The sequence below is a fragment of the Petaurus breviceps genome, unplaced genomic scaffold (assembly GCF_028583685.1).
Source record: "Petaurus breviceps papuanus isolate PSGF00001 unplaced genomic scaffold, PetGlider_PUasm1.0 173, whole genome shotgun sequence".
NCBI classification, from domain to species: domain Eukaryota; kingdom Metazoa; phylum Chordata; class Mammalia; order Diprotodontia; family Petauridae; genus Petaurus; species Petaurus breviceps.
Genome location: NW_027185759.1, coordinates 38,035,053 through 38,060,120, shown reverse-complemented (window position 1 = coordinate 38,060,120; position 25,068 = coordinate 38,035,053). Strand labels below are relative to the sequence as shown.

Here is a 25,068-nt window from a genome sequence, read left to right as displayed (position 1 = left end):
GTAAAGTGAGTAGATGTTTCAGTATAAGCCATAAAATGCTTTGAATTTTTTCTATTTAAAAGAATTCCAAATTTTAACGATAACTTCGGTTTGCCATTTTATGTTTCCCAGTTTTCCTGGGTTAATTTGAATTTGTGTTGCTGCCCAGATGCTGTCTGTCATTTAGAACTTACTTTTAGAAAAGGTAATTTTCTCTCATGTCAGTATTATTTTATGTGGTAACTTTACTTTTTTCCCATTATACATGTATTCCTTTATTTTCCAAGTTACTTCATTTTATTGGGGTAGGAGTGGAATAGCGCTCATCTGTAAGGGTAGATCTTTGCCTGTTCTGTACACCCTTTGATTTATGTCATTAAAATTGCGCTTTGCTTTTTATTTGTTTTAATGACTTGGAAACTTGTTTAGGTGGGAGCTTTGCCCATCTCATTTTTTTGAGGTTTTTGTAATGCTTGATAACGCAGTTTTATATTTTTCGATGTGCCTGTGTCGCATAAAGCTTTTAGGATGATCTTCTTGCACTATCTGAAACAAATATGGAATCTTAACCTCTTTTTCCCCTCCCTTTTTCTTATTTATATATGCCTTGGATATATCAGAGGGCAGTGACTTCTTGTTGCAATATCACTGTCTATTAGTTTATTTCATTTTCTCTCCTCAGGCATGGACTCTTTGTAAATGTTAGGAGAGAAATAAAATCAACCCAGAATTTTTTTTTTTTTTGAGGGAATTGGGGTTAAGTGACTTGCCCAAGCGAATTTTCTTTTTGTTGATGACCTTCATATATAGGTAGGGATCCGATGTTGTTTCCCATCATGAGAAGAATTAACATGAGAAATGGCTAAACACGGAGATTCCTACCTTGTGGTAGATGAGAAAAGAGCTCTTGCCTTTACCTACCTGCCATGGGCCACATTGAGCCGTGCCCTTGTGCTGAGGTTTTGAGAGAAGAACATAATAGAAGCAACAAGATCTTCTATAGAACTTAGATTCTTGGCTGGATCATAACTCTTTTCTGTTTGTAGATCATTCTCAAATCAGGGCTAAGTAGAGTAGATGTCTTTGTACTGTTCACTACCTGTTACTAGTGGTAATTGAGAGTTCATTACATAAATTTAGGACATAATGTATTTTCCTGTAATTAGGAAATTGTTTTGGTTGGCACATGAAACAATTTTTCTGTTTTGTTTATTTCTTTATAACTATATCAAGAATTTATAATTTATAAAAGAAAATAAAGGAAGTGTATCAGACTATATCCACTTAAGTTAGTGGAGTTGGGGAAAGATTTTTAAGTATTGGTAGCATGGATATTGACATTATCTACTACATGGATTAAAATTTCAATCAAGAATTCAGTGAATTTACCATATGACAGACACTGTGAGGCATTTTAGCCATAAAGACAAACTTTACTGTCTCTGCCCTCAAAGAACTTACAGTGATTGTATCTGGGGAAATGATACATAAGCATCCAAATAATACAGAATAGTTTGAAGGAGACACTCATAAGGAGAGTGAGTGAGTGTGTGTGTGTGTGTGTGTGTGTGTGTGTGTGTGTGTGTGTAGGAAGGAGGTGACAATCAAGCATCAAAGGCATAAAGGAATTGAAAGGATAATAGCTCATAATCCAGGGATCATAATAGTTAGGAGGGAATTTCAGACTCTGAAAAACGATGCAGATGGGGGTTACATGAGTAACGGCAAGGAGGTTCATTTAGCTGGAATAGACAGTGTGTGGGAAGGAATCCAAGATGGTACCCTATAGCAATTCATTGGTACGTGTGCGTGTGTAAGACAGACGGCACAGTTGAGTGAGTCAGGTTTGGTTAACTCCAAAGGGAACAGCAGACTGCTCTAGAACACATTGCAGAACTCCCATTACTCATGACAGCTTTCTTTGAAAAGAAAGGTCCATGTTTTTATTAATATTAACAGTCTACAAGTGTTACTCTGGCAATGAAATATAATAAAACTGCTTTCAAAGAATTTAGAAGTGACTAGCATGCAGAGGGCACTGAGAAGTGCGTGGTGGGTTAGAGGCATTTGGAAGGTATGAGCAGCATGCAATGTATAGCATCCCCTGGAGAAACAGTGAAAGGTGATGTCATTGAATTGGATGGACTGGAAGGAGGAGGGACACATGAATTGCTCCCTCAGTACCGTTAGCACAGCAAGGGGAAGTGATAATGGTCTCCCCAATCTCTTGAGTACATTCAGATGTGGAACGTGGACAAGAGTCCCACAGGATGGGCACATTTGAATCCTGGAAAATGGGGAGACTGCTCCTGAGCTGATAAGCTTATAGATTCCTTTGAGAGAAGGAAAAGCCTATGTAAAAAGCCTGCAAAGGTAGGCTAGAGCCAAATTGTGATGGTTTCAAGTATCCAGCAAAAGTTTGTTTGTGATCCTAAATGTATTGGGGAACCCCCTGAAGCTTTTGGAGTAGTTGGAGTGATTTGATCCTCTGATGTGCTTTAGAAAGATCTCCTGGGTGGCCTTATGGGGAATGGCTTGGTGAGGGAAATGACCAGAACAGGAGTGACAGCGAGGCTGGTAAAAGGACAGGAATGGTGAAGCTCTGTAGGAAGGCATGAGTTTGGGGGAAAAGATAATGAGGTCCAAGTATCATCCTTTTGTCTATAGGAGGAATGTCGGACTCAAATAGAAACAAATCACTCCAGCTACATATGGACTTAGAAAAAATGGCCAGTAGATACTCAACTTAGTAGAGTGACTCTAGAGAGCAAGACCCTGGATATATTTATAGATATGGGACTCAATTCAGTAGATTTAAATTTTAAATTCATGGGAAATGAGATCAGAGAGAGATTGTAGAAAGAGAATACAAGAAAGCAAGGAACAATCTTGATACCGTAGATACCTACATAGGTGGGGGTGGGAAACCATAAATGATGACTCAAGAAAAGTGATATAAGAATAGACAAACTGGGAAGAGACTCAAAAGGGAAAAGTTTCACAAAAAAAATAGAAGAGAAAGTAATGGAGGTTGAAGGGGGAGGTCAGCATGAAAAGATGCAGAGTGGCCAAGATGAGAAGTGAGAAAAGGTGGCAGCCAAGAGATCCTTTAGTAACTATGGAGAGAGCAGTTTCAGTTGAATGATGCCTTTGGACCTAGATTACACAGGTTTTAGAAGAGAGAGAGGAGAGGAGAGGAAATGGAGGCATCTAGCATCATCGGTAGCTTTTCTCTAAGAGATGAAGGATGATCCCTGGAGGTATAGGGGTTCTCTGATCTGATTATTGTGGAGAGTTTAGAAAAGTTAGGGGAAAGTGAAAGCAGCGACATTTTTTTGGTCTTTTTGAAAGGGCAGGTTATGCTATAGGATGAAAGCTTGAGAGGGGTGGTAGCATCAAATGAGGGCCATTTTACTTCCTTCTTTCTTTTTCAGAAAGATGGCCAAGACCTGTTCATGTTTGTAGGTGGAAGGGAAGGAGGCACTACATGGGGGAGGGAGGGGTATTAATGAGAAGAGGTGATAAATTAAGTGGGAACCTTCTAAAGGAGATGATTTGGGAGTGATTTGGCAAGAGCTCTTCTAAGGCATCATAGAACAGGAGAGTGAAAGATGTCTGAATAGTTTGAGGCAGGCTTCAAAACTGGCCATGGCTTGGGGAGGGAGGGGGGAGCCAGGGATAAAATAAAAGCAAGAGATGAGTCATTGCTTGAGGAGGTAATAATGGGAGGGAGGGAAGGAGAGAGAGAGAGAGAGAGAGAGAGAGAGAGAGAGAGAGAGAGAGAGATTGAGATTTTCTGAATGACTGTTGCCAACTATTTTTCTCTTGACTAAATTTAGTTGTGAGTTAATTTTAGGGCTTCTCCCACTAAAGTGTGGTGGAGAAAGTCCACCATTACTGAAATCACACACGACTAAAAAGATCTTTGGCTTTAGTAGCAAACTTTAGTAGTTGGATTAAAGTAATGGGAGTTAGCAAACTGGGCATCAGAAGACAAAGATGTGTGCCTCCAGCTCCTTCTCAAGCTCCTGGAGCCTTGAGGGGCTCAGTTGCTTGGCAGGCTGGGGCTCCTTGGAGGAGCCACTGAACGCCTTGCTGGAGGTCTGGAGCAGAGGGTTGGAGACAGAAAATAGAGCACTCGGGTCCTCAGTGGGTCTTAAATTCCTTCATAGACTGAAAGCATGTTTTCCTAGGAATAGTAGCTTCAGGCTACAAATATCAAATTTGGAGGTGGGAAGTGGGAGGTGGGACTTGATTTTGAAAAGTTTGGATGCACATTCAAAAACCCCATGGTAACTCTAGATAGGGCTTTTAAAGAATGGCCATAAAGATGCATTTAAAGATGAAAAAATCTCCTGACCCCAGTTTCATCTCCATTAAACTGAAAAAAAAAATCACGTGTTTACATGTTTTATGGAGAGCAAACTTGGAGCCATTATTATTATTATTATCATTATTGTTAAAGTTCAGAGACATGCTCCTAACGCCAAATCTTGGTGTTTATTGTTTTAATCCTCTTTTCAAAATACAGATGTAGAATATCTTACCAAAGCTTATTTTTCCTTTCTGGAAAATAAGTTGCAGTTAGTATTTTCATTTAAATTGATTCCCACTTTACCTGCCCCGTAGCCTTCCCAGCTTTTGTTGTTACATGTATGCATGTAGGGTGTGGGGGGGGAGGTGTTCATACATGCACTTGAGCTCAGGCCCATTGAGGGTTACTTTAGCTCATTTAGCTAATTTATGAATAGTTTCTAGAATATAATGTAATTTGACACACAAATCAAAAGGCTCATGAATAGGACATTTTAAAGATTCATCGCTGTAAGAGACAAGTGACAAATGAGCTTGGCTTTGTAGGCAATGTTCCATTAAATAGAACATTTCATTTGTAAGGAATGAGAGTGGGGGGGGAAAGTGACATAATGTGGTTTGTTTTTCAGGTGGTGTAAAACCAAAGTTTGTACTGCTACCACATCAGAGATTTATGGGACTTTGAGAGAGTAGTTCTGGTAAGGACTTCCAATAATTTATATATGTGTATATAAAGAAGATAGAGACCAATACCTTGGTATAAATGAACTTGAAACGTTCTTAAATTCCCCTTTTGGGTTGGTGATCCTTTTTTTCTCCTGTCAATATTTTTAAAGCAGAGCATTTTATCAAATAAAATTTAACATCAAAAAAGCAACATGAGAGCACTTACTGAGGTGAGATTTTATTGAGTACAACAATTCATTTGAAAATGTTATTCAAAGAACGCTTGAAAGGGTTATTAGCAGAGTCTGTCTTTCCCCCCCTTTTCCCCACAGATAAAGTATTGTTTGGACTTGAAGTTCATGGTTATTGGGTCTTTGCTGGTAATTGCAGGTGCTGGCTTGACAGCTAGATGACCGTGCTACCTGATTTTTGTAGCTGCGTCAGCCTTTTGGATTTATTTATGTTCAGAAACATTCTCTGGCCTTTGTCTCTTATCAGCCCCTAAGTTACGAGTACATTTTTCTCACAGTAGTAGTCCAGGCAAAGGGAAATGTCAGGAGTGTTTTACTTAGGAGTTCACAAGTTAGGTGCAGAGCCATGTTTGGAGGGTGTCACAGCCATGGGGACCTAGACCACAGTGACAGTGTTCTTTCTCTGGTCAAGGCCTCCTGTAGAATGTCAGAATTTGGGCTACCATTCTGACAGAAAAAGTGTGGAAATAATTAATGAAGAAATGAGCTATTGGGTTTGTCTTTAGAAGGTCATTTAGAACCCGTTTTGAGCACATCAGACAACATTTGTACAGAGAGGTGAGCAGAAGATAGTGCAGTGGGTGGGTGTGACTTTAATTCAAAGTTTTTAGTATAGTTGTATACTCATCACTAAGCCTGAAAATTAAATTGTCTGGAAACTCACTGTTTTACAGTGTAGTCACTTAAGCTTGGGTTGTTTCAGCTTTCTACCAGCACAAGTAGCAGCCATGTGCAGCATGAAAAATTTTGCTGTACCCCCTCTGTACTCCTGCTTCATACCTCCCTTCTGCACCTGTCATTGCAAGTGTATAGTTTGATAGTCATAGAACTTTAGGACTGGAAAGGCTCATAGTGATCATTGTAGCTCCATCTCCTCATTTCGTAATTTAGAAAATTAAAACTTATCAAGGCAAGTGACTTACCCAAGGTTCCACAACAAGTAGTCACAAACTACTGTTGGAAGTAGATTTCCAAAATTGTTATGTTCATATTCAATTATATGAAGAAATTATTTGTGTTTAGTCTAGCATGTCCAATCAAAGAGGATAACCATTTGTCACTAGTTTCTAAAATACTGGAATTTTCAGGTAAATGGTAATAATTTTCACCTTGAAAGGTACAGAGAACTTGTATTATTTTTACCTCATCATTGTATCTTTAGTGGTTACGTTTTCTTCTGGGAGAATGTCAGTGTTAGGATGTTCGTAATTTTGACAAAAATAGAGCTTTCTAGCACAGGGACAATAACTTTATTTCCTTAGTTTTTGCTTTATAATATAGGGAACTGTCAGGAATAAAACTCTTGTTCTAGGATGTTAGAATTTTTTATGATCAGAACAGTTAATTTTTTTTTTTCATTTAAATCCGAAGCCTTGCCATTTTCTTAAGCTCAACTCTCATTTGTGGCTTCAGGAAGCAGGAGCGTGCTGAGTGGCTACCTTCTGACAACTGTTTCGAAGACAGGCTGAAGCAGGTTGAAGGTAACTGGGTGCTCAGGCCTGTCGTTGGCTTAGCTATCTTCCCCAGGCATTTGGAGAATCCCCCAGTGGAATGGGCAGGTGTGAACAGCTTGTTCCAGTGGGTCATGCAGCCAGTGCAAGTGTCTGCTTTGGAGTGCTCAGACCTTGGTTAGACATCGAAGACACCAGAATACATCCACTGTATTCTGAGCCATCTCCAGCTACTTTGACTTGTGTCCTGCCACTGAACTTGGATGATTCTGGAAGAGAGAGGCTAACTACTTCTAGCAACTCTGCTTCGCTGAAATCCAATTGATGTTCAAGTCAGAAGACATTTTTACCTACCTCAGTCTTACGGCAGTGGGCAAGTAAAGAAGCAGCAGGTGTGAATACCCTGGGAGCTTTAGTCACAACCCTGCATAAAGGCATTTGTGGCCATAGAGCATCTTTTCAGTGGATGGAAGTAACAGTGGGATTCGGCAGTGCCCTGGGTATCTGAGCAGCCTCACTGCTCATCTCCTGGCACGAGGAAGGGGCCAGAAGAAGTGCCCTAAAAATTGCCTGCTTCAGCCATCTTAACCCTGGCCAGCTTACCACAGCAGGTGGGGATCCTATCTTGTGTTTGAAACACACACAAAATAAATGTACAAAACTTTTACAGAGATGATTCCTCTCACCATTGGTACATGGAATGTGTACATAGTTCTGGACAACATGAAATGCATTTGGCCTGAAAGATACACAGCTCTTATGAGAGAACGCAGTAGGTATCACATCTGAATAGCAACTCTTGAGTGAAACAAGGCTGGCAAATGAAGGCCAGATTACTGAAGTCAGTGCTTAATGCATGTTCTTTTTGAGGGCCTGCAGCGATGGGGAACATCACGGACCTTTTGCAATTGAAATGAATCTAGACAACAAGCTGACATGCCTCCCCAAAAGTGCATGTCAGGTTCATAACAGTATGATTGCCACTTACAAGAAAGAGTCGTGTGCCACCATTATCAGTGCATATGCTCCCACCATGACAAACTCTGATGAGGTCAAAGAAAAATGTGATGAAGACCTGGAGACCCTTAGCATCAGTGTACTAAAAGGAGGACAAGCTTATAATTCTGGGTGACTTTAATGCCAGATGAGGCACAGACTGTCAGACAGGGCAGGGAGTTCTTGGGAAGAATGGAGTTAGAAAAAGCAAGAGCTTTTAGTAGTCACTTACTACCAAAGACTTGTGCATCTCATGACCTCCTCGTCACCAACAATGTCTTCTATTTACCCAGATGTAATGAAACTTTGTGGGTGCACCCTCATAGCAAACGTTGTCATTTAATAAGCGGTGTCATTGTAAGGAGAAGAAACAGGATGTGAGAGTAATGAAATATGGGACAGAGTGCTGGATCAATCATAGACATATCCTCCAAGCTAAACACTTGCTTTTCAACAAAAGCAGAGGCCCATAGGCAAGACAGCTACCAGAGACTTACGGTCAACAGACTAAAGCACGTTACTATGCATGAACAGTTTGTTGCTAACATGGAGGGAAGGCTAAGCCAATACATGTTTGGCAACATTGGAGCAGAAAAGGAGTGAGTAGCTTTCAGAGATTTGGTAGGTAGCACTGCATTTACTTATCTTGGCCAGAACACTCACAAACATCAAGATTGGTTTGATGAAAATGATGGGGAAATTCAGAAGTTGCCAAATGAAAAATGATAACTCCACAGAGCTTACCAACAGGATAGTTTTGTCTGTCTCTAAGAAGGTAGCATTTAACTCCATCAAAAGTGAAGTGTAAAGGAAGATTAGAGAGATGCAGGATTCTTGGCTCAGTAAGAAGGCAGATGAAATTCAGTTTTATGCCGATAGTAACAATCAAAAGCACTTTTATGATGCCTTGAAGGCTGTTTCTGGGCCAGAGACCTATGGTGCACCTCAGCTAGTCAAGTGCTGATGGAGACACATTAATAAGTGATAAGGACTTGATCCTGGAGATATGAGCTGAACACTTCTATAGTGTTGTCAATAGACCCTCATCAATCGGTGCTTTCACGTGGCAGAGCTCAAGTCAGAGAGTCCACTGTTCATATAAAAACTGACTGAAATCTTCCAGGTTATCCCACCCAATATCATCCTTTTCTATAAAAGAAAAGGAAGTAGGTTGTTCTTTCTTTCTCTTAGTCATTGCCATTCTCCTTAATAGATTGATCTTCACCTGGAATGTGGTCATCTACCCGAGAGTCACTGTGATTCAGAAAAGGCTGATGAACGGTTGATAGTGTGTTTGCTGCCCAACAACTTGAGGTCTGGATACAGCGTTCATATATCTGATCAAGGCCTTTGGATACTGTCTTTTGTGAGGGCTTGTGGAAAATCATGGCAAAATTTGGTTGCCGTTCTAAGTAACAGATGGTGCTCTTGCTCTTTCCAAGTCACCAGTAGTGTGAAACAAGGCTGTGTGTGCCTGTTCTCATGATTTTTTAGCATAGTGTTTTCAAATCTACCACACTGATGGTAAATTATTTAACTTGAAAAAGCTACAAGCCAGGACTAAAGTGGAGGGAGAGTTGGTGCAAAGCTTTTTGTTTGCAGATGATTGTGCAATCAATGCAGACTTTGAGGCTGAGGTGCCACAAAATATGGCTTGATTCTCTGCCACTTGTGCTCATTTTAGCTTGACTCACCAAGAAAACAAAGGTTCTCCACTAACCAGCACCACACCATATGTACATGGAGCTATCAATTACTGCAAATGGAGAAATTTCAAATGCTGTGGATAAGTTCACTTACCTTGTCAGTATACTTTCCAGGGCTGTACACATAGATGATAAGATTGAGGCAACACATTGCTGGAGCTAGTTCAGTGATTGGGGGCTCAGAATGAAAGCAAAGGTATTAGAGCACCTACCAAACTGAAGGTCTGCAGAACCATTGTGCCGACCATATTGTTGGTTGTATGCTTTTGAATCCTAGACAGTACACTAGCGACATGCCAGAAACTGAATTGCTTCCATTTGAATGGTCTTAGGAGAGCTCTGAAGATCACCTAGCAAGATAAAGTACCAGTCACTGGGTTGCTTTTTCAGGCTGAACTGCTAAGCATTTAAACTGTCCTGTAGAGAGTGCAGCTCTGATGGGCCGGCCACACTGTTAGAATGCCAAACGTATATTTCTAACCAACTGTTTTATGGAGAACTCATAGGGCAAGTACTCACATGTAGGTCAGAAGAAGCAATGCAGGGACTTTCCCAAGGTCTCTCTGAAGAACTTTGGAATCGATTATGAGACACGGCCACAGGACTGCTTAGCATGACATGCCTGCATCAGAGAAGGTGCTGTGTTCTCTGAGTGAAGCAGGACTTCAGCAGCTCCAAAGAAATGGGAAATGTGCAAATTTAGAGCCATCTGCACTCCCAGTGGGCATATGGACCATTTGTACCCAGCCTGTGTCAGAGCCTTCCAAGCTCACATTGGTCTCTTCATTCACAACTGGGCACACTATACCTTGACCCCAACGTTTTGGTCGTTTTCAAGAAAAATGCACAACAGACCAAACCAGTTGAATTGTGTCTTCACTGAAAAAATCGAGGCCTTTCCCCAAGAACACTTCCTCATCTCCCATCGCTCACATGTTTTTCTCACTCTGTCTTCCTTCACCTCTGTCCCATGAAGGGGCGGCCCTTCTTGCCAAGGCTAATACCTCTTCATGTCCAAGCCATCCCATTCTACCCTGCTGTTTGTTCCCAGTAGATTATCCCTTCTACCATCAATGGACTTTGACTATTGACAGGGAAAAAAGTAGCTTATACCTTAAGGAAGTTTGTTTATTGAAGTAAATAAAAGGACCCAACCACAGAAGAAGATTTCTGTTAACACTAGCCATAATTGACAAAATGAATAATGAAATTTTCAACAGAAGAAATAATGAATATGGGGCTTCTAGGTGGCACAGTGAATAGAACACCGGCCTTGGAGTTAGGAGGACCTGAGTTCAAATATGGGCTCAGATACTTAACAGTTACTAGCTGTGTGACCTTGGGCAAGTCACTCAACCCCAGTTGCCCTCCAAAAAAAAAAGAAATGATGAATATGAGAAATTTTTAAAAATAGGGGAAGATTTGCTTGAAATGATACAGTTAATAAGAAAGAAGAAAGAAAAGAGCGTCATATACTCAAGATACAACTACATAAAGACATCATTAATAGTAACAATAATATTTTCACTACACAAGACAATTTTATTCTCTGGTTAAAGTTAATAGTAGTTTTAAAATGTTATTTAACAACCCTAAAATAACAAGTATACTGTTACAAATATGAGTTAAGATTTGTTTTTCCCCTGTCTTCTTTATATAATTTAGTACATCTACCTATGATAGAAATTTTCACTTATTAAGATATGTTTAACAAAGGTTGAATTAAATTTAATTGAAAATTACCTTAAAATTAAATTTAGCTTAAAAATGTAACTTTTTTATTTAAGAAATTATGTGAAGTCAACTGAACATATATGTATTTAGTGTTTAGAATGTTTCTAGGTTCTGGGAATCCCCCCCCCCCCCCCCCCCCCACACACACACCCAAGTAAAAACGGACAAAATGAAAGAAACCCTCCTTGTTCTCAAGTAGCTCAGAGCATGTGCTTGGCAAGTTGATACCCTCTGCATACATTCAGTTTAGTCACCACTTAGGCATTGACTGTGTTTCATGGCCCGTACTGAGGGTGTTGGAGTTATCAGTACCAAACCAAAGTCAGATAAGAAATTGTTCTTATCCTCAGTTTTCCATTCTTGTCCTACATTCTCATTGGGATAGGTGGAGGAAGACAGGAATGGATGCATGGCTAAGCACAGAGTCATTTGGAGAACAGAGAGGGCAGTGACAAAGATCTGAAACAGGCCTCCTGGCCCCGAAGTCGAGCCTGAAGTGAAGGTGCTGACCCAAGGCGTTCCAGGCACAGGCAGCTACATAGCTTTTGTAGAGACTTGGAGTTGTTCACAACAGGTGATGCTGTAGGGCTAACAATCATGGAACACAATCTCAGAAATAAAGGAGTTGTGGGCCACCCACCTGAGTGGCAGTGGAGAGAAATATTGCCAAAACATCATTCCTGAATACTTCCCGTTCTCCCTAGGGTTTGGATAAAAGTGAATTGTAGACTGTTACCAGTGATGACTTTCCCGTAAGGATCAATGTGTGAGTTAGGTTAGATGATGGCACAGTCTTACCGAAGGTGGAGGAGTGAAAAGAGGAGAGAAGAAAACCAGTAGCGTGACAGGGATGGGTGGGGCAAAGGAAACTTTGGTCTCGCAGACCTGTATGATCCTGGCGAACTTCATTGCTGTCCCCATAAGGTTAGGACCTCCCTCTGTTGGTTATCTCCAGTTTACCCTCTGTGCAGCTTATTGCTATAGAGTTGTTCGCCAATTTTCTCTTCTAGTAGGCAGGGAGCTCTTTGAGAGCGGGGCTGCCTTTGTGTCTCTAGCACTTAGCATAAAGCATGCCACATAGTAGGCATTTAATAAATGTTTGACTAATTTTGAAAGTATAAAACATTAAGTCAGTATTCTCCATCTTGTGCTGGAGAACCCCAATTTTCTGAATGACTTGTGATGTTTTTCCAGAATGCTTGAGTCAGTTTGACTCACTGAAGAGAAAGCCAGTCCTGGAGTGAGGATAACCTCTGTTCACATTCTGCCCCATTCCATAGTAGTTGTCTTACTATTCATGGCTGACTTACCAAACTTCTCGGGGTCCCCAGACAACTCTCTGTCACTATCAGTCCATGGGAGGCTTTTTTTGGGTGGTGGAAGGATTTCCTAATCTTTGGAATTCTCTGAAGTATTGGTATCAAGCTTGAATAAAAATGGGGCTACTAAACCAAACATCAGGATCCTTGCCTGCCCATAGTGCCTTAAAAAACCACATATTAAAATCAAATATGATCTGTTGTATTTTTATTTTGTCAAATATTTTCCAGTTACATTTTAATCTGCTCTCTTCTCTTCTCTCCTCTTCCTCTTCCTCTCCTCTCCTCTCCCCTCCTCTCCTCTCCCCTCCTCTCCTCTCCCCACCCCCCCACACCCTCAAACCTCCCTCTGTTTGATACCTTTGCCATTTTGGAGGGGACCAAATCATAGGTCTGAAACAACCTGGTTCCCCCTCCCCTTCGAACCAGACTAAACAACTAGTCATCTAGGAGTGCATATGCTTAAAAATTAAGTTCCAATACTTTTTTTTTTTCACAGAAGGTTTAATTTCTTCTTCTTCCTCCTCTTATGCAGCGGTTATTTTGTGACCAGAGAGAACTTGTTATCAGATTAGCCCCACTGTCACCTAGTATAATTGAACAAAAGTGAAGTAAATTTTGATCAGGAATTTACCTGTTGTAGTTGGCAAGCTTGGGTAGCTTGAAGCACTCCGAGATGGCATTAGTAAAGACCAGTTTTGTCTCTATGGGTCTGTGTGTGTGTGTACACGCTCGCGCGTGTGTGTGCATTTGCGTGCTCTCTTGCCTCTTTGAGTGACTTTATTGGTAAGGTGAGTGAATTAGAAGATTTTTTTTTCCTCTTAACTGTGTGCTGGAGCCTGGCGCTCACACTTGGCAATACAGAAGAATTCACTCTTGTACTAGGTCACTGGGCCAGTCTTGAAATGTATCCTAGATTTTTTTTGTTTTTAAATTTTTGAATTATCAAAATGATTTTGTTATAAGGTAGTCCTATTAGCACAGGCCTTCTATTGCTAGTGTGCATTTTGTAGGGCTTTTATTATTCATAATATAGGTATGTGTATGGTTCAGGTTGGGTTTTTTTTATATTTCACATTGCCCTGTTGTCATATTTTCTCAAAGGCTACCAGAAGTCATTATAGGAATGAAGTGTTAATTCAATTTCTTAAAGACCTGTGGCTCAATAGAAAGGAAACATTTTCTTAAAGAACTCTAGACTCTGGGTGGGGTGGGGTAGCATATGCACACAGATTAATGAATACAACATAGTCCAAGTCTTTTCAGGAGCAAACTGGTGCTAATAATGGGCCGTCTGGAAGTCCAGAAAGGCCTTGTTAGGAGGTGGGCTTTCCAGATGAGGGCCACTTGTGTGGTTATGGGGATGGGAGTGAAAAAGGGTGTAGCTGCCCGACCGGTGTGGTGTGATTGGCACCGTGAATGTGTGACTGTATGCTTTGAAGTGAGACTGGAAAGGTATGTCAGTGCCCAGACTTGTGAAATGAGTGTCAGCCGTCAGTTTGCTTCCACTAAACCTGTCCTCCTACATCTGCTTTTTGCTACTTTTTCTTCTTAGACAAGGCTCCAAATGACTCCCAACATAAAGTCTTGTCCAGTTTGTTTTCTTTGGTCACTTATAAATTCCTCCAGTGACATATTCTTTACAATGTCTATTGTACATAGCAGATACTCGATAGGTATTTGTTGATTACTGTGCTTACTATAGGATTATCATTGAAGACATTAACTTCTTTAACATGAATACCAAGCATTCAAGGGCTGGGTTGTAATCCAGTTCTGGCCGTGGAGCACTTTGGAGACAGTCTGCTGTGGGGTGGGGGGTGGAGCATGTGCACACATAATACCAAGTCATTTGAAGGAAAGGGAGGGAATTGCTGCCCTTTGGGTGACCTCTGTTTCTGCCCAGGTGCCTTGAACTTAAGTGACTCCTGGGCATCCCGCCTAGGATGAGGAGTCGTCCTCCTGGCAGCAGAAACTGCTGGCTCCTGTGTCAATCAGATCATAGTAAACTAGGCTTAGAACAGTCTTGGAAGAGTCCTAAAAAGTCCTAAAAAAGAGATGTGATGGATGATGAATCACGTAAGACAGGATGTAGGTAAACTAGGAGATAAGTGTCTGAAAGCCTGGAAAGGAGAGGGAGCATCTAGAAAGAAAGTCTCTCCAGTCTGCCATTGTGCTGGCTGTATCGTGGCGGGGGGGGGGGGTATGAAGGGGGGGGGGAATGGGGGGACCTCCCATTTTTCAGCTTATGATGGAGCTAAATGTTGGTAGGCCCTTGTCGCAGGCGCCCCAATTACCTGTGTCAGTCATAGCAGAGGAGGCAGGGGTTAGTTATTAGCTTACTGCTGCAACTAAATTAGTCTGTAGTGATCAAAGCTGGGCCTTCTTTTGCTACTACCTGCAGTTTTCAGTGACCTAAATTTTCCTGATTTTGTTCTACTAACCGTCAAAATTTGTTCTACTCCATTCAAAATAAATATACTATTTCATCATCAAATTTCCTAAGAAAATAAGTTTCAGTATGGAATAGAACTTTGAAATTTTTTAGGAAATTCTTGTCTATACTGAAGTGAGATATCTGTGTTTTCTTAACAGGGCATCTGGGTGGCACAGTGGGACTTGAGGTCAGGAAGACAACTCCTCCTGAGTCCTGATCTGGCCTCAGAGATGAATAAACAGCAACAGAACAAATGATCATAAGAATAAAGTACATAAAGTACACGGAGCAGTGTTCATATGGCAGTAGCCAGAGTGCTTAGCATGGATTCAGGAGGGATCAGGGCCCGGAACTCAGCCTCTGTGGGTCTTCATATTCTTCTATATAGAATAGGAGTGTTTCTGTTGTGCTCACCTCCTGTGGTGGTTGATAGCCAAAGTGCATTGTCAGCCTCTTTAAGCACCATGAAGAAATGGAGAAAATGTCACGGACAGACTCAGAAGGCCCAGGGCTGCTCTCTAGTAGCTATGGGAGCTTGGGCAGATCACTCAGCCTCTCTAGGCCTCAGTTCTTCTATCTGTAAAATGAAGGTGGGGGTGTTGAAGTAGATGACCCCCTTTTTGGGTCATGGATCCCCTTGGCAAAATGTTTTTAAAAAAATACATTTACAATGGAAATCAGTTACATTGAAATAAAATCATAAAAATAAAACAAACAAGGATCCCAGATTAAGAGCTCCTGCTCTAAGGTTTCTTCCAAAACAAAACCTCAAGGAATTGTTTAAATGTGAAAATCCCAACTGGCATGGGAGTCATGGAGGGAAGGGAAGAAGGAGCTCACAGTAACTAGGGAGAAAAGGAAATAGATTTTTGTGGGGTATATCTAACTGTATGTGATCATGTGAAAGCACTTAATAATATCTGTAGTTATTACACAAGTGAGGATTATAAACCACATTCAGATACCGTCTTGAAGGGTGTTGGATATCTTTGACTCTTGAGAAGTAAATGTAGGTCAAATAAAGGAGAGGTGCACTTTAGCTAACACACATTTATTAATAAGCACTTAGTAAGTGTCAGGCTGTGACTGTCATCAGAATCCCTGCAGCAGTGTCTGTGGCAAATGTGACAGAAGACATAGCAGACCACTTCACTAGCAAGGTCCTGCACCCAGCCAGCATTTTCATCAGCAATATAAAACCCAGCTCTTTTCCTCAGTTCCCCCTTGGGTTTTTGAAAGTTTTCTGGAGCCTGTGTTACTGTAAAATTTAAACGTGATAGAGATGCCATTTCTGTTTTTTTGGAGCACTTTGAATGGCTTTATAGTGAGTGACAAGGCATGCTTAGTATGAAATTGCAAGCAAGCCTCGTGCATAAGGTGGCCTGGAAGAGAACCAGTCTTCTGTCCTTTGTCATGCCTTCTCTCTCATGGCTCAGCAGGTGGCATGGGACATAGCATGGTCACAGGCAGTGTGTTTATTTTTGTCTTGTCCTTTTTCTTGCCAAACACCTTAGGCAGGAGCTTCTTCCCTGAAAGATCACAGCATGGTGTTTCCACAACTACTCTTTCTCATTCTTTATTCTTAGTAATTTTCCCCTTGAAATACACCCATCAATTCATGTTCATGCTCCTAGTCCATCATCCTTAAAAATTTAGTCACCATCGACCTACATGGGGAAAGTTTCAGCTAAAGATTAGATTTGGGCTTATGACCCTTATGTGACTCATCACTTTCTAAGATATTTTCCTGAAGTATATAATAGTGCACAGGATTGTGATGTTAAGCAATCCATTGTTGTTAAAAAATTTTTTAACACTTTAATAAAGCTCCTTTAAGAAAAATCCCAAATCTTTAAAAGCACTTCCTTTGGCTTTTATGGGATTAGTACTTATGACTGGATTTTTTCAAACCTTCTAAAAAGCAGGGATTTTTGAGATAAATAAGTGCCCCCTCCTTCCTAAATGAGACCTTTATAAGTCAATAACACATAGGTAATGTAAGTCTTGCATTAATCCTGAAATTCACAACTAACTCTATTTGCACTTATCCGATATCCTTTAGGATGCCTTTCCAGAGAAAAAGAATCTGTGTGTAGTCAAGGACCCTTGTGCTCATTCCTGTGATTCATTCATTATCTGTAAGAATTCTCACCCACTTGTCTTCCTCAGTCCTTTTAAAAGCTGACTTGGAGTTTCAGACCTATCATAGACTGTCATGATCATTTTATTCCACGTGTCTGGTTCCTACCTCATAGACCACAGAGCTGGAGCCCATCATTCACTTTTTGGCCTTATTCTCCATTCTCATCAAGCACTCAGTTGGGATGAAGTCAGGGGACCTACTTCTTGATTTGAACTTGCCCAGCATTGTCCAATTCTTTCTTTAACAAGTTGTGGGATTCTCTGCTCTGATCCTCAGAGAGGCACACTAGATATAAACCATGAATCGTGTTTTCTTGGCAGCTCCCCCTCTTGTTCACAGGTGCTAGCCCTCTTCATAGGAACATAGATTTAGAATTAGAAGAGATCTTAGAAATCACCTAGCCCAGTTCAGTTCCTTCATCTTATAGTTAGGGAAGCTGAAACCTGAGGGGGTAAATGACTTGTCCAGGGTCACATAGAGCTGAGAATTCAATCCAGATCTGAAGTGGAGAAGCATGTATGCTCAAGCTTATGTGCCTGTTTTTGAGAGCTGCTCTCCATTTCACTTTGGACCTCTGATACAGGAGTAGTAACAATTAAAAGCAGCAACAATTAAAAACAGCTATAACCAGTGGTTGCTGTATGACATCACCTTGTCTTACACTATTCCACTGGCCTGTAATTCCATCCCTGCATTGCCTCCTTCCTACTTATCCTTTTTTTTTTTTTAAGTTTTCAACATTCACATCCATAAGTTTAAAAATTTCTCCCCCTCCCTCCCTAAGACAACTTGTAATCTGATATGGCTCTACACATACATTCCTATTAAACACATTTTCACGATAGTCATGTTGTATAGAACACTTAATGACAAATGGGAAAACCATGAGAAAGCAACAAAAGTAAAACAAAAAAGAAAATAGTCTACTTCGTTCTGCATTCAGACTCCATAAGTTTCTCTGGATGTGAATGGTATTTTCCATTGTGTGTTCTTTGGAATTGTTTTAGGTCTTGCATTTCTGAGAAGGTCTAAGTCTATCAAAATCAGTCCTTGCACACTGTGGCTGTTACTGTGTACAGTGTTTTCCTGGTTCTGTTCCCCCTCACTCAGTGTCAGTTCATATAAGTCTTTCCAGGTTTCTCTGAAGTTTGCCTGTTCATTTCTTGTAGCACAATATTATTCATATAATACAACTTGTTTAGCCATTTCCCAATTGATGGGCATCCTCTCGATTTCCAGTTCTTGGCCACCACAGAAAGAACTGCTATCAATATTTTTGTACATATGGGTCTTTTCCCCATTTTTATGATCTCTTTGGGGATACAGCCCTAGAAATGGTACTGCTGGGTCAAAGGGTATGCATATTTTTATAGCCTTTTGGGCATAGTTCCAAATTGCTCTCCAGAATGATTGATCAGCTCACAACTCCACCAGCAATGAATTAACATTTCAATATTCTCACATCCTCTTCAACATTTATCATTTTCCTGTTTTGTCATGTTAGCCAGTCTGGTAAGTATGATGTGGTAACTCAGAGTTGTTTTGATTTGCTTCTTTCTAGTCGATAATGATTTAGAGCATTTTTTCATATGACTATCTATACCTTTAGTTTCTTCCTCTGAAAACTGCCATATCCTTTGGCCAGTTCTCAGGTGGGGAATGACTTGTATCTTCTTCTTGCTTATTCTTCAAGGCCCCAGTAAGAATCTGTTTCCCAGAAAGCCTCCCCAGTTCACAATGACCCTTCCCTTTTCTCAGTCCTTGGCACTGTCTGAACCAGGTGACAGTTCTCACTTGGCTGTGGGCTGCTTTTGCACTTTGAGGCTTTAGATTAGATGCAGTTTTAGGTCAGGAAAGGAACTTGGAATCTAGTTCAGCCTTCTCATCATACAGTTAGGAAAGAGGCAGAGTCGCCAAGTCTCTGTTTATGGTCTCACAGTTGGTCAGAGACAAGATGGGGCCTGAGATTTCTTAAGATACAATCAAGGTTGCTTGTCAGGAACAGGAAATTGAGTCTTTTTTTTTTAATGTTCTGATGAGATTATTTTTTTCAAAACTGCTTTAGAAATATTCTCAAAATCATTTCTGAACATTAGCCAATTTGAACATTGTCATTTTCTTTTAAACTAACAAGAATAACTAACTTTTTAAACTTCATCATTTGCTGACTTGAGTCAGAAAAGCCCTTATCTTCTGCTTACTACCTTTATGACCTTAGGCAAGTCATTTACGTTTTCCTGGACTCAGTTTCTTTAACTTGTAAAATGGCAGCTAATAGTGCCTGTGTCAAAATGTTATTAGGACCAAATGAAATTGCTCATAATGTGTAAGAGACCTTGGTGAACTTGAAAGTGCTGTATAAACATGAACTCCCTCCCAGTTCCCCAAGACCTGGAACACTATGCAGCTTCCAGAATGCAATCCAGAGTCCCTTAAAAAAGTCCAGTCTCACTAAGTGTCCACACAGGAACAACCAAGGGAATGCTGATGAAAGGCCATTGTGCAGACTGGGCTAGACTGCTGGATGGAAAGCTGGTCAACTTTTGTAGAGCCTTAAAGTCAGTTGCACTGTGCTTGAAACCGCTCAAACTGCAAAAGGGCTGTGATTACAAATCATGGAGAAATAGTGGAAGAGCTAGAACTTAGAGTGAAGTTCTAGTTAGAGAAGAAGACAAAGGGCGGGGTAGTCCAACGTCCATTGGAAAGGGCCCTGGGGCAGGGCTGAGTCACTTGGTGCCTCCAGCATTGATCACTGGTGCCTCAGTTTCCTCCTCCATAAAATGCAGGATTGGACAAGATAGCCTCCAAGGTCCCCTTCCAGCCCGATTCTAAGATGTGGTAGGAAACAAACATAATTTCCATAGTTTGAAGGAAATTCAGTAATGATTAAAACTCTCCTGGAACATAAGGGCATAGATTTAGTACTGGAAGGCCGTGTACCAAAACCCCATTTTATAGATGATACTGAAGCCTATTAAGATTCAGTGAATTGCCCAAGGTCACAGAGGCTGAGGTAGCAGGTGATTAAGATAAGAGGGGATCCCAGTCCACTGACTCTGAATTGCTGGAAGGAACCTTAGATTTCATTGAGTCCAACATCTTTGCTTTACAGGTGAAGAAACTGAAGCTAAAACAGTAAGCATTACTAAGTACTTACTGTGTTCAGGCATGTATTAGGGGCTGGGGATACCAGTGTATATAGGAAGGACTTCTGTCTGAGCTGCATTGTAAAGGAAGCCTACAGGGACCAAGAGGTGGAAATGGGGGGACAGAGCCTTTCAGGGATGAGGGTCTGTGTGTTGGAGGACTCCCAGGTAGGCACTGGAGCTAGATTAGATAGCATATGGGGGGGGGGGGGGGGAGCTAAGAAGACTGGAGAGGTGAAAAGGGGCCTGGGTATGTCAGAAAAATAAGTGATAGGGAGCTGTTGGACTAGATGGAATTTGGATGGGATGTGGTCACATTAACACTTGGAAAAAATCTCCTTGGCAGCTGAATGGAGAGGAGAGATGGGATTGGGGGTGGGGGTGGGGAGGGCATTGCAGCAGTCCAGACAAGATGATGATGATGATGACCTTCACTGAGAGAATGTGGGTGGGTCTGTGAGGCTGGACCCCAAGCCTGTGGTGCCCTGGACAGTGATAGAGAAGGTGAGAAGGGAGAGGGTTTTAGCTTCAGTATAATTAGGTGCTCAGTAAAATACATGTGGAGCTGGGAGTGGGGAAGGGGTTCTCCTTTTCCTCCATTCTCTGTTCTAAGAGCGCCAAGGGCATTTTCCAGAATTTACTCCTTGCCCTCTTTGCTTGAAGGCTTTGGGGAAGGTTCAGCTTCCCCAAACCAGCCCCAAGGGTGCCAATAGGAATCGCCTTTGAGGGAAGTTCTTTTTCTGTGTCTAATAGTTGGTCAGTAATTTTCCTGATGGAGCTCTGGAGATAAGAGAGGGAGAGATAATTTGTTTAAAGAATAAATATTGGGGGCGGCTAGGTGGCACAGTGAATAGACCTCTGGCCCTGGAGTCAAGAGGACCTGAGTTCAAATCTGGCATCAGATATTTAACACTTACTGGCCATGTGACCATGAGCAAGTCACTTAACCCCAATTGCCCTGCCTTCCCCCCTTCCAAAAAGCAAAAAAAAAAAAAAGGGGAAATATAAAAATTCTGGCAGTACCATTGAGACAAAACCCTGAATCTCAGCACAGAATTTGCCTCTCCCTTTACTTTCTTCTAAGGTGCCGTGAAAATGAAGCTGTTGCTTCTGGGGCACAGTCCTGGCTGCCCAGCAGCCTTCCTTCTAGGGATGGGCTGAGCCCAGCCTGGGAAGAGGAGGAAGGCCACACTACTGCCCTTTGGTTTTGTACATATTGATGCTGCCTATTTGGATTCAGGCTTTCAATTTCACTTGAAAAAAGAATCCTTGCCAACTATTCCTTGGGAATAAGCACAATTGCAGATGTTGTAAAGGCATTTCTTATACTTGACTATAAAGTAAGATGTGTTAAATCCTAGATTCATAGACTCTCAGGAGTTAGAACGAACCTTGGAAGCCAAGCTGGTTAGTGTAAGCTAAACACAACGTATCCTGTTTAATTTACCACTTACTGAAGAAGGCATCCATCCTTCTTTGAAGCCCTCCAAGGAAGAGCCACTGACTGCCTTCAGGACTTTTGAACAGCTCTGCTTGTTAGGCTCGGTCAAACTGTCATCTCATGGTTGTGTAGGGGATACAGTGCCAAACCTTGAGCCTGTACTCAAAACCAACCTGGGGCTCTGTTTATGTGGCCTTGGACAAGTCACTTAGGCTCCCTAAGCTCAGTGTGCTTATGTATAAAACCGAGCTGGTTAGGCAGACACCCCTTGTGAGCCTTCTAGCTCTGAATATGAGCTCACACTTGTATAAGTCAGAACCTGCCCCTTTGCAGCTTTCACAGAGTGTTCTTAATTTTATCTCTTTAATTTCGGAGAGGTAAAATAATATTTTGGTTAAAGTGGATTTCTGAAATTCAGAGAACACTTCCCTCTGACCCTACCTCCACCTCCTAAAAAGCTCATTACCAGAAAACTTATGAGTCCTTTCCCCAAGCTATTTCATATTCTTCAGCTCTGATACTTATCCAGGCTGCCCTCCCCAAGTTCTATGACAAAACACCCAGGGTAGCCAAATCTGATTTTTGTTTGAAATGCAGAGGATTCTTAGGCCCAGAGGTAATGAAGGCCTGAATTACATTGGGAATGTGTACAGATTATGTTGTAGGCAGACTCAACAGGATTTAGCAACTGATTGGCAATCTACCCTCTTCTTAACTTTAGTTAGGAGGTAGATTTGGGAAGTCGTTTTCATAGAACTGCTTGAAACCCTAAGAATTGATGAAATAGCCTAAGGGTGGAGCTGGGTAAAGAGCACAGGAATGATATCTGCAGGAAGGATTGAGGAGGGGGAGGAGCCTGGAGAGATCTCGAAGGAGCAGAGCTGACAAGAAGGTTGTGTGTAAGAAATGGCAAGGAAGATGGTTTGATTGGACCACAGAGTATGTGCAAAGGGAAGAATGTTTAATTTTGGTCCTAGGATGCCGTTGATAGGAGACTTATGTTTAGGAAAATCATTCAAACAATCATGGGGCTGTTGGATTGGAGAGAAGGACTTTTGTCAGGGAGGTCAGTTTGGAGGTCATTGGAATCGTATAGGGGATAGGTGGTGGGAATTTCATTAGTCTGAAGAAGAGAGGAGGGATATGAAAGGAGATAGAGCAGAGAGGAAAGGCCTCAGTGGTCAGGGTCATTCAGTTGGTAAACACTGATTAATCATGTCCTCTGTGCCAGGAACTGTGTAAGTGTGGGAAGATGAAGAAAGGGAAAAGCCAGTCTTTTCTCTGAAGGAATTCACTGGCCAATGGGTGAAACAGTATGCACTGGCTTTGTACAGAAGATATATTTATGGCATTAAATGGAAATAATCGGTAGAGAGAAACATTAGAATTAAGAGAGGTTGGACATGGTTTCTTGCAGAAGGTGGGATTTGATTTGGTACTTGAAAGGAGGTAGGGTGTCCAGGAGGCCAAGAGGAGGAGGCACAGGGAGCAGCCAGGGCAAAGACAGAGCTGGGAGAAGGGGGGCTTGTTTGGTGAATCAGCCAGGCCAGTGTACTGTGGAGTGCTTGTCAGGGAGTTACTCATAAGAGAACTGGAAACTGGAAAGGCAGGAGGGTGCCAGCTTATGAAAGGCGTTGAGTAACAGCCAGCATTTTGTAGGAATAAGGTTCTCTAGTCTCTTGGAACCACAGTTTTCTAATCCATAAAATGGGAATAATACTGTGGTTCCTTCCTCATGAGGATATTGTGAGAATCCGTCATTTAACAAACTTTTGTCAGGCATCTAGTATGTGCCAGTTACTGAGTTTCCAAGTACAAAAATGTTAGGATTCAATAGGATTTAGCAGTTGATTGGCAACTTCAGGTGTGTATAGCCTTGCAATCCACTAATTGGAGACCCTTAGTTTGGTGGCTAGGGAACTGAAATTATTGTTATTATTAAAAGTTTCTTTCTAAGTTGGGATTCATTGGTAGTTATTGCAAATGGTTAATACATTCTTATCTCCTTGGGTTTGGCTAATAATTTTGTGATGAAATTTTAAAACAGGTAGCTTAGGGATTTTAAAAATTGAAGCTTTAACAATTGAACACCAGCTGTGTTGTAAATCCCTCAAACGTCCATTCAAAGTGCTTTTGGACCAAATTGTTTTTGTAAGATAAGGAGAGTAGCAAATTTTTTCAAAACGAATTATGAAAAGATAATATGTTTATGTGCATGTATGTATGTCGATAAGATTATAACTTACTTGGCATGGTGGTAGTATACAAACACACCGGGATCAGGATCTTGAGGCTGCAAAGGTGTAGGGCAGGTCTCTGCCTATATATAACCAGACTAAAGTGGCACTGGATGAAGACATCATTAAAGGTTTGGAACATCTGACCTTTTTCCATGAGAGGTTGTATTTTTTTACTTTCCCAGAATGACCTTCATGTTGTGATCCACATGATAAGCCTTGAATGTGTGCTAATTGATCATGCCTGGCTTTTTGGGGGACTTGTGCAAGTTATTCAGTATCTTTGAACACCTGATTATTTCACACACTCCCTGTAAAAAGCTTTTTAGATGTTACTTTGTTCTCTGGGATGTTGAGGGGACTTATTGATTTATAGGATTTAGGGTTGGGAGGGGAGTCTGTGAATAACTAGCCTCACTTACAAATGAGGAAACTCACCTCAGAGAAGTGAACTATGTTAAAACTTTACCCAAAAATACATTGAGTAAAACCTCTAGAGGACAGGAATCTGCCTTAGTCATCATTGTATCCCTAATGTTCAGTTTAATGCTTCACCGATCACGTTCTGAAGTTGAGAATAAATTCATTTATCATTATGTCAGGGAAGGCCCAGGATGATGTGCTTGGGGAAGCAGCGAGATGGCTGCGATAAGGACCAGTCTGAAATGGCCTCTGAGAATATAATGGCCTGCCTCTGGAGGCAGAGCCTCCCCAGGGTGCACACTCTGCAGAGGACGAGCACCCCAGGCATCAGGCTGCTCTTTTTCCCAGATAAGTTAATGAAGAAATGAAGTTGATGAAGCCTCTTTTTTACATCCTATTGAACACCTCTCATATGCATTTCTTTAAGACGTTTTTTATCCTTTTAATACCTGGGCTCCTTCTCTAAGAGATATGGTATGATAGAAAGCACGGGCCCCCTGACTGTGGCCGGCCAGGATTAGGTGTCTTCAGATGTAAAAGTAGCAGTACAGTTGGACTTGATGGCCCCCCAGGTCCCATCCACCTTAAATCTGAGTGTCCTTTGTATGTAGCTAGGGGAGCTGGGTCACACAGTGAATACTGGGATTTGGAGTCAAGGAAAACCTGTGTTCAAATACTTCCTCAGACACCTACTAGCTTTGTGACCCCAGGCCAGTTGTTTAATGTCTGTGAACCTGTTTCCTTCTCTGTAAAATACCTTCGAGTGCTATACACACACACACACACACACACACACACACACACACACACACACACACACACACA

General features: G+C 41.4%; 1 protein-coding gene and 1 long non-coding RNA gene across 5 annotated transcripts in view; one reads left to right on the top strand and one right to left on the bottom strand.

Moving 5' to 3' along the window:
- Positions 1-25,068, top strand: part of TBL1XR1 (TBL1X/Y related 1) — a 157,681-nt gene that overhangs the window by 91,962 nt on the left and 40,651 nt on the right. The window contains exon 3 of one of the 4 annotated variants that reach the window (XM_069083613.1): positions 4,923-4,991. The exons of the other annotated variants lie outside the window; for them this stretch is intronic. The gene's annotated coding sequence lies outside the window, so the exon portion shown is untranslated. The remainder of the gene's footprint in view (positions 1-4,922; positions 4,992-25,068) is intronic. 4 annotated transcript variants of the gene reach the window in all.
- Positions 24,918-25,068, bottom strand: part of LOC138157787 (uncharacterized) — a 1,477-nt gene continuing 1,326 nt past the window's right edge. Inside the window, exon 2 of the long non-coding RNA XR_011167460.1 lies at positions 24,918-25,009. This is a non-coding gene — a long non-coding RNA (uncharacterized lncRNA). The remainder of the gene's footprint in view (positions 25,010-25,068) is intronic.